At 41.1% G+C, this 13,385-nt stretch overlaps 1 protein-coding gene and 1 pseudogene across 3 annotated transcripts in view; one reads left to right on the top strand and one right to left on the bottom strand.

The window, feature by feature from the left end:
• Positions 1-579: 579 nt before the first annotated feature.
• LOC132024386 (uncharacterized) lies at positions 580-4,293 on the bottom strand (annotated as a pseudogene).
• Positions 4,294-5,040: 747 nt separating this feature from the next.
• Positions 5,041-13,385, top strand: part of FBXW7 (F-box and WD repeat domain containing 7) — a 232,628-nt gene continuing 224,283 nt past the window's right edge. The window contains exons 1-2 of one of the 3 annotated variants that reach the window (XM_059373793.1): positions 5,041-5,133; positions 5,231-5,322. The gene's annotated coding sequence lies outside the window, so the exon portion shown is untranslated. Of the gene's footprint in view, positions 5,134-5,230; positions 5,323-13,385 lie in introns of those variants that run through there. The other 2 variants (XM_059373802.1, XM_059373788.1) reach the window with 2 other exon arrangements.

The following is a 13,385-nucleotide window of genomic DNA, read 5'->3' as shown; positions in this document are numbered from 1 at the left end:
GGAAGACTTGGGGTGGAGTCTAGGCATCCTATTTACTTGCTTTTTTGATCCTATGTAAAATAATTTCTCTGGGTTTCATCTTAAGATGACAAATCAGAAAACATCACTGATTCTACACAAAGAACTGGAAGATATGAAAATGACAAAGAACCAAAGAGAATACTTTGGGGAAATTGCCAGGTAGAGACATGAATGGCATTTGATATTATTGAGTGAAATTAAAAAACAACCCCCCAAAAACCCTTATTTTAGCAGGGACTTCGTAAATAAAGAAAAAGTCACTGTGACTTTTATAAAATGAATGGAACTGGAAAATGAAAAAGAAATCTGTGCTAGGGAAATAATTTGTTACATAGTTGCCTATAACATACAAAGTGACAAAGAACAGGAATCAGTTACATAGATTCAAGAGAATAAAAATCTCTTTTACATACTTGACTAAATCACAACAAAACCCAAAACAACCATGAGAAATTCCAGCAATGAAAGTTGAAAGCATGGGATTATTTTGGAAGGCAAAAAGTAAAATAAAAAATAGTCTTGTCACATATATATTTTTTTATGATTTTATTTATTTATTTGAGAGAGAAAGAGGGAGAGCGTACAAGCAGGTGGCATGGCAGAGGGTAAAGGAGACTCAGCCCCAGGACTCTGGGATCATGACCTGCCAGAGCTGAAGGCAGATGCTTAACCAACTGAGCCAACCAGGTGCCCTGAGTCTATTTTTAAGAAGTTTATATAAGCCAATTCATAGAAGATAATTAAGTAAGCTATATTTTGGAAAGAACTTGTCCCAAATATAACTCATTTGGTAGCATTACCTTACCTGAAATAAATTGTTCAAATGTGGACTATAAAATCATCTTGGGAAATCTGGCATCTCAGATACTGGGCATGAAAAAGGTAGTAGTCACTTCACAAGAGGGAATTCAATGGCTAGTTGATATGTGGAAAGGACTCAATAACATCAGCAATCAGAGATAACAAGTTAAAACCATAATGACGTACAACTAACTATACATCCACCAGACTGGCAAAAGGATTGACAATACCGAGTGGGATTGAGGGTGTGGGGGGGTAATGGGACTCACATACATGGCTGGCGTGAGTATAACACTCTAGAAACAGCTCTCGGGTATATAACATACAGAAACTGATATAAATGTGAAGGAATACACATATGAAGAATATTCACAGAAGCACTTTTAACAGTCCCAAACTGGAAGCAATCCAGATGTCCATCAACAATAAAATGGCAAAATAAATTATAGCATACTGCTATAATGGAACACTGCAATTAAAAATGAACAGATTACGACTATATGAACGACCTGAACAAAATATGGATTTTGACGTTGTGCAAAAGCAGCAAGCAAACAGATCACACATTATGTTGTTCCATTTAATAAAGTTCAACAGAAAGGGCAAAACGAAACAACATATTGTTTAGGGGTGCATGCTTATGAAAAAAAAACAATAGAGAAAAGCGAGGAAATGATTATCACAAAAGTTAGAATAATGGCTACCTCTAAAAGAGAGGGAAAGAGTTGTGCTCAGGAAGGTCACTAGGGGGGCTTCTAGAATGCTGGCAATGTTCCATTTGTTGACCAGTTGGTCACAAGCAGGTTTCTTTTATAACAACTTATTAAACCAAATAACTGCTGTATGCATTTAATGTATATCTCACAATAAAAATGCAAAAGTAATTGAAGACTTTTTAGATGGCATTTCTAGAAATTTTACCAGATAATTTAGCTTATGAAATCCCTGACAGTAAAAACCATTGATGTGGGATGATAATACACTGATAAAATAGCTTCTCATAAGAGCACGCTTTCAAGTGCAGGAGAAAAGAACCCTCCACAAATATCCCTTTGTTATATTTTAACATAGTATGCAGATCTTTATCACAAACAAACTGATAAAGCAGAGAAAGAACTGTCACCTGAAATTTCAGATTTGTTGGAATTTTGTACAATCTAGCTGTTTTTTTCCCCTCTGGATTAATAAGTAAAATAACTAAGGAGACACAGACCAAGTTGGAAATGTATGAACTTCCTCTTCTCTAGATGCCAATTCCAGCTGTTTCCTCCAGTTTCTTCCAGTACTGGATGGTGAGGTGGGTGGATTTTGCCCAGTTTTAGTGCTGCTATTACTTCATAAGTAGGTGCATGAGAGATCTCCTGAGAGTGCTTTTCTGTCTTTCAGTACTAAGGTTCTAAGGTGGAGCCACTGACAAAACAGATCAGGCTACTGAAAAACCCCATGTGGTACAGTACACACTTTTCTGGAGGTGTACTCTGCTGGGCTGCAGAAGTTTATTCATTCATTAAACATTTGCTCAGCCCGACCACAATTGGGTGCTAAGTTTTGCCCCACACCACAGGATTTTTGCATTCTTTTTATCCAAACCCCAGAGGACTTAAAACCTGAAGTGTTCAGCTTCACAAAATCTCCTAAATCTGGGCATTTTACTCATTCAATTTCTACCAGGAAATTAGGGAGGGGGCAAAACCAGGTAGAGATTTATTTTGTAGCCACGTGGGGCTACGACTTGGAGGGCAGATTCAATGTGAGTCATTTTTGGAAGGACATGGTAGGACATGAAGGACATGGTAGGGCATCGATCATGCCCACAGTTTAAGCTACCCACAGTAGCTTAAACAGGATAGTTAACCTGGCTCTTGGAACTTCTCATCAAGAACACTTGGGAAAGTGCTGCTTTGTGAGTCTCTTCTTGCTTCTGCAACATCCACTTCCCACTCCCATCAATTTTTCTGCAGCATTTTAATAAAAATGAAGTTTCCTTGGTCTACTGTTTGCATATGGTGCTGGTAGAAACCCTGAGCTTCGAAAGTCTGACTATAAAAGCTTGCTCCTTATTCTCTTAAGTGGAAAGACTTGTAATATCCATTAATGGTGCTTCCAGAGCAGGTAGGGTGTGCCAGGGTCCAGCAAAAGAACTCTGGAATCTGCTTGCTTTCATCATTGCTGCTTTCATCTCAGTCTCACAGTATTTACCAAGACAGATTCTGAGACTTTCATCTCAAAATTTTTTTTCCTAGAGAACTACACCTTCAACTTCATGAGTTTTCACTTTAATTTACTTTCCAGGATAAATCTGTAGGAAAGGCTGCATAATAGTAATATTTATTTTAGAAAGGAAAGAGCCTTTGAGTCAGACCTGCAACACAGGCCAATATTTCCTGGTGATGGTTATGGATACTTACTATCAACCAAGATCAGCTCTCCAAAGCTTCATACAAGCAAGAATGGTTCCTAAAATTGAGACACCTCTAACATCTTCTGAAAAAGTAAAAATTCTTCCCACAGTCTCCGGGAGTATGGCTCCCTTCCTTCGTCTCGGCACTTCGCCCCCACTTTACACACTCAGGTTGTGCCTCCGTACGCAAACTGCACCCCCATTTCCTATCGTAGAGGTGGGAGGGGGAAGAAGGGATGTATTACCACTCTCATCTTTACAATTCCACATAGCTTACAAAACGCTTGCACTTCCGTCAACTCCTCTGAACTCCGCGAGTGCCTCGGAGGGAGGCATTCATTCATTCGTCAAACACTTGCTCGGCCCGACCACACGTTATCGGGTGCTAGGTCTCGCCTCACACCATGGGAAGGGTGGGGCGCTCGCTCCCTGGAGCAGGTGCAGCGGATCAGGCTGTAGGGCAAGTTCTCGCTCAGCCTGGGTTTTCGAAGGCCCATTTGGGGCTAAATGCCTCACCTTCAGGTGGTGCGCGCCCGAGGACGGCCGCGCGGCCTGGGCCTTCCTCCATGCTCCCAAAGGAGCAGCCACCACCTGCCCTGAAGGAAACCGCTACAGAGCAAGCTCTGCCCGCCGCCGTGGGGTCAGGGCTAAGATCAGGCGGCAGCTTAGGCTCCACTCGGCTCCTCCCCTTCCTCTCTTCAATTCTGACGCGGCCGTAGAGGCGGCGGCAGCGGCAGCTAGTCCCGCGGCCCGAGGCGCACCCACCCGCTCGCGGGGCCCCGACTTCCTCTTCCCTTTGATCGTCATCAGAGCGCGCCAGAGTCACCCAGGGCGGGGTGGTTAGAAAGGGGAAAAAAAAAAAAAGGCCAGCGGAGGAAACGTCCTGGCGGATAGAAAAGGGAGGGGGTGAGGGGAGCGGTTGCTAGGTGACTTGCGTCATCCGTCTGCGCCGCTTTCCTCCCGCCCCTCTCTGGAGTGAGGCGAGAGCCCCGCACAGAGCGAGCGAGACAGCGAGCTGAGCTCCGGGCGCTACCGCCACCGCAGCGGAGAGCGTGAGAGCGAGGGAGCATCCGAGAGACCCGGCCCCCGTGCACTGGCCAGCGCCGAGACCTTCGTCCTGACCTGGACCAGCGGGAGCCGCGGCCACCTCTTTTCTCCCCCCCTCACCTTCCCGGCCGGCAGCGGCGGCTGTACACGCCGGAGCCCGAGCCGGAGCCCGAGCCGGAGCCGGCGGCTGGGGGGCAGGGAGGCGGCTACCTCGGGCCGGGACTAGTCAGCTGCTCTGCGGTGAGAAGACGCTGAGGAAGGGCCGGAGCTTCTGTCTCGTCCCGGGGCGCGGGGCGAGGGACCCCCAACGTGTAGGGAGGGGGTCCCAGCCGCAGCGACACATGCGGGAGCCGGGAGCGGGGGCGGCGCCGAGCGGAGCCGGCCGGGTCCCCCACCACGCCGCTGCCTCTTCCACCCGCCCGGGGCCGTAGCATCTTGCCCCAGAGTGTATGAGCGGGTGACCCAAGCTCAGCAACCACCCCCCGGCCGGGGGGGCGGGGACCCAGATGTGAAGCGGCGGCCCGGGCGGCGTGGAGAGCAGGACAGGCACCGCCGTCCTTTCCTTACCTTCCTCCTCTCCTGAGCCCCCTCGCGGGGGGGGGGGGTCTTCTCTCTTGGCCAGTCGCCGGCCCCCCGGCCCCTCGGCAGGACTCCGGGAGGAGTTCTTAGAGCCCCCTCCCCCGCCCCAGCCCCGAGGGCGGCGGGGCCGGGGGGGACCCGGGGGGCCGGCTGCAGCCTCAGCCCAGAGGAAAACTTTGTAAGAGCAAAATCTGGAGCCTTCCAGACGTGACTGTCCCGGGAGAAGTGGCTCAGGGCGGGCAGAAGACACAGCCTGAAGAGATCCAGGAAGAGGAAAAGAGGAGGTAAGCGGGGCCGCTGCCGCCTCCTTTGCTCCGGCGGCGCGGAAGAGACCCGGGGTGACCGCCTGGCTTAGAGACACAAGTACCGCTTCTTCCTCAGTAACGCGCCGGAGCCTTCCGCAGCTGCCGCCTCAGAGCGAAGGAGGAAGGGAACCGGCCCACTTTCTCAGCGCCACGGCTCTTCCCTAAAGTGTGAGTGGCCGGGGAAAGGGAATCGAGGGGGTAGAAAGTGGGAGGATACTGTCCGGTTCGTCCCCTCGGAGTTTTGCTGATGTTTTGCAGGAGTGTTGGGAGTGTATAGACCAGAGGGTGCATCTTTATTTTTACAGCGAGGAAGAGGTATCAGGTAGTCTTGTGTTTTATGCTATTTTAGCTCCTTGTACGGATAATATGCAAGCTTACAGGTTTCTCTTAAAGGAGCTCTGTCTTTATCCAGAGTGAACACTTGCACCTTTCTGGCCGGTAACTGGCAAAGGAAATTGAGGAAGCCAAATCATTTGTGCACACAAAGGACATCTCTGTAATACACCTTTTCCTGGTACACCCGGTGTGAAACAGTACTGTGGTTTTTGTTTCGGGGCAGCTCTTATTAGGGTTCTCAAGAGGGAACCTTTTACCCTGTGAACCCCCGAAACTGAAATTCCTGTCTGGTTTTGCAGTTCTTCCTTGAGAGATGGTACAGGAGTTTTTTACCTTCTCATTTCCTGGGTCCAATTTCTAGGTGTCAGGAAGCTATAACAGATTTCAGTTACTCAGAAGATTCTGAGTTGAATCACGACTTACTTGGGGAAAAGCATCTAGTACCTTAAACACTTTATAAAAGTTTTTGCATTTTTTTCCCTATACAATTTTTTTTTTTTTTAATTTAAGTAGCGTATGTCCTAATTGCTAGCACTTTTTTATTTGGCAGAATGACTTGACACTTTGTTTGTTTGAGTTATCTTTACTTCACTATCAAATGAGGAGAAACTTTTTGATATTTAATTCTTTGAAAGATGAAAGTTTTCCTTTCTCTTCCATTATTTTAAGGTGAAGTTTATAAAATCTTTGATAAGCATTTTAGGTATCCTCTCAACAGTGCCAAATTGAGGTGCAAGAAAGTAATTACTATTTCATATATTTATACAGACCTTAAGGGTTAAGCATAAGGTAGAATTTTATTTAACAGAACATAGGCAGTACTATAGTACTGAGAATTGTGGCTCCTCCAGGCAACAGTGTGGGCTCACTCCCTCTGAAGCCACTGCTTTGTGGTAATGAGTTTAGTAAGCCTGGGGTTGTCTGTGCTAACTTCTCCATTCAGGATCTCAATTAAATTTATTTAAAACTTTCCAATAGTGTTTTCATGTGTACTTTTTCTCTTTTGAGATAGTGAGTTCTACAAGTTTGTTAGCCCCTGAATTATTTAACATTTCATTTATTTGTCCCAAATCTGTCTCTGTAAAGTTCCAAAACACATCCAGAGATTTTGTTTTGAGAAATGCTATGACAAGCTCGAGTTCATCTTTCCTTGTTTTTATGTATTTTGATTATTCTTCTTTACCATTGTCTTCCCTGACTCTTTCTGTCAGTCTTAGAATGATTACTTTGATCCCTTGATCATTTTGCCTCTCCTGGAACTTCTCCAGCTGTTTTGTTTCTCTTTATATATTTGTGCTTGTTACACTTTTGTAAGGAGACTTAAGTTCTATTTTAAATGGATAATGACATGGAAATACTGATTAGTAGGTGTAATGTTAGATGTCAAATCAAAAGCAAATGTCTCTGGATCTGTTCCCTTCTTTTGAGAACTTGAGGAAGTTATGTATCCCATGTTTTACAAAGATGAGAGAAAGAGAAATCTACTCTGGCATAGGCTATTTTGCAGGGAGAAAAGGAAGACAAACCAGCAAACTATAATTTGAGGGTAGATTTGTACTCTTATCAAAGTTGCTTACTAACTTTAAGACTTATTTTTATTACTTTGACTATAGGTTGGTTAAAAAGCATGGTAATGTTTTATTGCATTTTGGGTAGCAAAGAAACAGCAAAGTATTTGAGATGCCTTTGAGATGCTTTTACTTATGGCATAGGCAACGAAACATAAATTGCACAAAATTGTAGGAAAGGGGTGTATAAGACACTATATGTCATACTACTGTGTGTATGACACTCTCTCACACTACTGTGTTTGGTGCCTGATAGATATAAGTGTATATGTATCTATAGAAGTGTTGGTGTTGGACTATACAAAACTAATTGGAGTGTCTGAACCAAATCTGGGAAATAAGGTTTCTTTTGGGAAGAAAGGTGCTGGTGGAGCTAAAGTGTTTAAGACTTTTGGAATTGGGGGGTGTGAGGGACAAATGTAATTGGGATGTTAGCTTGTATGATATGATGAATGAATGATATGGATGAAAGTTGTTGAGGAGGCTTGAAGTCAGTTTGTGTTTGTGCAGTTACATGCGTGCAGCCCAGAGAATCAACTGAGAACAATGTTGCTGAGAAGGTACTTTTAGATGATTAAGGAGAAATTGTATTCTAGGTCGGGAAGCATTTTTACCTGGAGAAGGATTTTGTTTTTTTAGGGAACCAACATTTTCATATCATGGCCTTCGAAGAGCTATACAACGGGAGAGGTGAGAAAGATGCTCCCAGTAGTTTAGATTGGTACTAGTGGTTTCTTAAAATAATTCAGAAACGGGGCAGTGGACTTTGTTTTTGACATTAAATTTTAGGGTAAAAAGTTGGTGCTGATGCAATTTGAAGACAGAAAAATAGTTAAGCTAATGAGTGATATGCTGAAAATGTAGAGTTAGGAGTCAGTTTCACAGTGTTAAGGTTTCTTGCAGAGTAATGGAGCTGAAAAGTGTGTCTTTTTACTTTGGGGGAAGGGAGTCTGTTAAAGTTAGCAATGATACGGTCAGAACAGAAAATGAATGAGACTCTCCCTAAAAAATGTTCTAAAAGTGGGTAAGATTTGAAGTTCAAAGGGAGGAACAGTCTTTAACATGGCTACCAGTTCTTAGGACATGTGCATCTATATTTTTGAAGGAGCTAACAAGCTTTTTGTAGAGTATATAGGTCCCTTGATTTAAAGTCAGAAGGATATATAGGATTTCACTGTTAAGGAACTTATACATAAAAGGACAGATTTGTTTTCATAAAAATTCATGTTTTTAAAGTTTGCACAGGATTATTATCCTAAGTTTGGTCTTTAATCTGACGAAGTAGGGCTAAAAATAGCTGGCAGAGAAGGCTGCTTCCCCTGGTTGCAGTTGATGTGTGTCTTTGTGTCCCATACAATGGAGGGGATATCCCTGTGTTGGCACAGCAGTGCTGAAAATGCTATTTTTTTAACCTTTTTATTAAAAAACAAATAAACAAAAAACAACTTGGCATTTAAGAAGAATCAGCTGTCTTTGAAGCATGAGACATGGAAGATTTTTGTGTGTGTGTGGCGAAACCTGCAGCTAGTGGGGCTTGCTTTTAGTGTTGACTCTAACAAAATTAAGGATTGTAAGATAGGGACTATATACATATCCATACTTTTTGTGTTCATTAGTTCATTCAGTTCACCACCTTCCTGGTAGCTTCTTTGGTCCCTTCTTAAGAATTTAATTCAAATGGCAGAACTCTCTGGGAAAGGGATGTTTAGATAGGGAGATGGATCTCAGGTGATTCTAGGTTAAGGGTATGGGACTGGAATATATGCCATATGGGTGCCTTCTCCATCCTCTTCTTTCCACAACATATTTTATGCAGGTGAAACCATGTTTAGACGGACTTAAAGGCAGTCTTTTAGGGTTGACATGATTTACTAATGAAGGTAGTGGGAAGGGTATGACTCTGGTAGGAGGGAGTGATAACTTTTTGTGCTTTGCCTTGGCAACTTCAGGATTGATACGGGATGATTGAAGGGCCTTGGGAGTGCATTTGTGTTTTAGCATCAGAAGACCCAAAAGCCTACACCTAGGCTGACAGAAGCTCAATTCGTGTATTTTAGAGAGGGTTCTTGGAGATGTCATGTGTTGCCTATGATATCTCATTGGGTAGAGGAGTAAAAAAGTGGTCAATTTTTTTTTGTAGAGGGCCAGTTAGTAAGTACTTTAGATTTTGTGGACTATGTCTGGGGAAACAATTGAGTTCTGCTCTTGTGGAGTGAAAGTAGCCATAGACAGTATGTAAGCAAATGAGCGTGACTATGTTCCAGTAAAACCTTGTACAGTTGACCCTCAAACAATGGAGAGGTTGGGGGTACCAACCCCTTGAAAATTGGTATGATTTTTAACTCATCCAAAACTGAACTATTGATAGCCTACTTTGGGAGCTTTACTGATAACATAGTCTAATATATATTTTATAGGTTATTTATATTTATATACCACATTCTTAAAATAAAATAAGCTAGAGAAAAGATCTTATTAAGAAAATTGTAAGGAGGGGCGCCTGGGTGGCTCAGTGGTTTAAGCCTCTGCCTTCAGCTCAGGTCATGATCTCAGGGTCCTGGGATCGAGCCTTTGGGCTCTCTGCTCAGCGGGGAGCCTGCTTCCCCCTGTCTCTCTGCCTGCCTCCCTGCCTACTTGTGATCTCTCTCTGTCTATCAAATAAAGAAATAAAAATATTAAAAAAAAAAAAGAAAATTGTAAGGAAAAGAAAATACATTGACAATACTGTATTGTATTTATTCAAAAAAACTCATGTGTAAGTGCAGTTCAAACCCTTGTTATACAAGGGTCGACTATATATAAACTACGTAGTTTATGGAACGCTAGTGTAGAAAGCAGCCAAGTAGACTAACATTCAGTATGAGTGTGAGCTTCATTGCATTACAAAACTTGGACTAGCTATTTTAGATGTTCTCCGTTTTCTGAGATATGCTCTTTGGGTGCTGTCTTAAAGTGATTCTGTGTAAAGTCTGTAGTTCAAAATACTTTTGCCTGCAGAGTAATGAATACTATGGGAACTTGAGGAATAAGAGGCAGTGCTGTCTATAGCAGCTAAAAAGTAGGAACTATTTGCATTTTTTATTCAAAGACAAATAATTTGCATAAAGTGATGTCTGGCTACATATCATAGCTGGAAAGTATCTTTGAAGAAACTTAAGGGTGTAATTTTGAATGGTTCTGCAAACAAATTGTAAATAATTGTAAAGCATTTACTTTAGATGTAAAATTAAAAGTGTTTATGGTTGGTTTGAATCAGGTGAAAATAGTAGCCAAATTATAAGAACATTAAGATTTGTTACTTCTGTTACTTAAAATGTTACTGTTACAGTGGTCGGTTCAGTGTGTAGAATTATTGGATGCACAATTTTTGTTTTGTTAAGTATTCTATCTTAACAGATCCTCTAGGTAACTTAAGTGTGTACTTTAAAAAATCTTTGCTGTTAAGAATATCCAAAAATCTTGCATATTCTTAATGGTAAATGTAGTGTGGTTTAATTTCTTAGGTGAATCTATCTTAAGTGTTTTGTTTAGAAAGAATAATTCACTGTGCAATTTTACATTATAGCTAATATCAAAACATTTGTTTCATATGTCAAAAGATACCTGCATTTTATGGTGGTGTATTTTTCTTTTTTAAAGATTTTATTTATTTATTTGAGAGAGAGAGAGAGAGAGCTTGTGCACACAAGCTGGGACCGGGGGCAGCAGGACAAGCAGACTCCCCACTGAGCAGAGAGCCCAAAATAGGGAGCAATCCCAGGACCCTGAGACTGTGACCTGAGCTGAAGTCAGATGCTTAACTAACTGAGCCACCCAGGCACCTAATGATGGTGTATTTTTACCTTGGCTTCATAATTTTTTTTTTAATTTCGTGATTCCCCTATTTATGGCAGGGGAGGAGGTGACCCTTGCAATAATGATAACTTTTTAGTTAATTTCAAACCTGTTTTTATTTTTCATAGTATTTCTACACATGTAATGGTACTTCCTTTCTCTTTAAAAAAGTCTATACATAATCTGACAGTTTTAGTGTACTTTTTAGAAGGTCATTATAATGTTGCTTTCCTACTAATTAGGGAAGTATTCTTGTTCTTCTAAACATTTTTAAGTTTTTGTCTTTTCAGGTAATTTTATCACTGTCCTAAGCTTAAGGATAGGTGGTGATTTAAAAGATACAAGGTTTTAATCTCATATCTGAAAATATTCCAAATAGAAATATTCTGTATTAGTGACACTTTTAGAGGGTCAGGGAAAAGAGTGGTGTATTATTTTTTCCTTTTTTTTTTTTTTAAATAAAACTTAGCTGAATTGTCATTACAAACAGGTAAGTAAAGTTGCTTTTAAATAATAAACTCTTTTTTTAAGAATATTTTTATTGAAGAATAATTGACATACAATATTGTATTAGTTTCAGGTGTACCACATAGTAATTAGAGATTTATAAACATTACAAAATGGTCACCATAGTAAGTGTAACATCTTGTCACCATGTACGAAGTTGTTACCGTATTATCGAGTATATTTCCTGTGCTGTACATTATACCCCACATTTTAAATATTTTGTGATTTAAAGATTGTATCTCCCTATTCCCATCACCATCTATTTTATCTGTCTCCTCAGTCTCCTACCCTGTACCCCCTTTCTGACAACCATCAGTTTATTCTTTGTATCTATGAGTCTGTTTCTGTTTTGTTTTGTTTGTTCATTTGTTTTGTTTTTTAGTTTCCATATGTAAGTGAAATCATATGGTATTTGTCTATCTCTGTCTGACTTATTTTACTTAGCATAATACCCTCTAGGTGCATCTGTGTTGCAAATGGCAAGATTTAATTCATTTTTATGGATAATGTTCCATTGTGTGTATATATACCACATCTTCTTTATTCATCTGTTGATGGACATTTAGATTGTTTCCAAATCTTGGATATTGTAAGTAATGTTATGATGAACATAGGAGTGGTATATATGTTTATGTAATAGTATTTTCATTTTCTTCAGATATATACCTGTAAGTGGAATTGCTGGCTCATATGATAGTTCTGTTTTTAATTTTTTGAGGAACTTCCACACTGTTTTCCACACTGGTTGTACCATTTTACATTCCCATTAACAGTGCCTGGGAGTTCCCTTCCCTTCAGTCCTTGCCAGCACTTGTTATTTCTTATTTTTTTTGGATAATAGCTTGTACAGTTGTTTCTTTTCCGCAGAAATGGTTTTTATACAGCTGTCTCTAAGATAAATAAATTATATGATGTTTTTCTAAGAGCACATTTTTTTTTTTTCTTTGAAGATTTATTTATTTGAGAGAGACAGGGAGAGAGTATGCACCCGTATGCAGGGGAAAGGACAGAGGGTGAGGAGCAGACTCCCTCCTGAGTTCACAGCTCAGCACTGGGCTCCATCTCATGGCCCTGAGATCATGACCTGAGCTGAAATCAAGAATAGGACACTTAACTGACTGAGCCACCCAAGTACCCCTCTAAGAGCAGGTTTTGATCAGGAAATAGGTGGGCCAACTGCTCTGAATTCCTGAAAGCATGCCCTTGCAGAAGAAGAGAGTTAAGAAGTAAAGAGTGCTAAACAAAATTTCTTTTACCATACAACTTGGCTGAAAGCTGCCTTTGTCCAACTTGGTAGCATGTTTTGGGTAAATAATGAGTTTTTGGGATTAAACCTTTCTTTCTTTCTTTCTTTCTTTTTTTTTTTTTTTTTAAAGATTTTTATTTATTTATTTATTTGACAGATAGAGATCACAGGTAGGCAGAGAGAGAGAGAGAGAGAGGAGGAAGCAGGTTCCCTGCTGAGCAGAAAGCCCAATGTGGGGCTCCATCCCAGGACCCTGGGACCATGACCTGAGCTGAAGGCAGAGGCTTTAACCCACTGAGCCACCCAGGTACCCCAAGGGGGTTAAACCTTTCTACTTGCAGACTTTTTCCACTAAATATAAAACCAGTCTGTCTTATGTCTTAATGTACTTTTAGACTTTTGTTACCTTCTCTTTAGACCTCATTGTCACTTTCTCATGATACCTTTCATAGTATGTGTAGAGCTTATTTTCTAGATGTATAGGACATTTCCTGGAAATCGTAGGATATATATTTTCTAAAAATTGTACTACTATACACAAGTATATTTAAAATTTCCTCCTATTCCACCTTCAGAATTGTGAAATATTTGAGGGAACATCTGTATTTGATCTGGATTTTGAATGACTAATATGTAACAATTTCTCTGAAATAATCCTTCAAAATTTTTGAGTTTAACTGTTGATTTCTGTAAAGCGGTTAGCTAGTACAAGAAAATCTGAGAGCCTGTATATGTTGCAT

This window comes from Mustela nigripes, chromosome 1, assembly GCF_022355385.1.
Source record: "Mustela nigripes isolate SB6536 chromosome 1, MUSNIG.SB6536, whole genome shotgun sequence".
Lineage (NCBI taxonomy): Eukaryota > Metazoa > Chordata > Mammalia > Carnivora > Mustelidae > Mustela > Mustela nigripes.
This window is presented reverse-complemented; position numbering and strand designations above follow the sequence as displayed.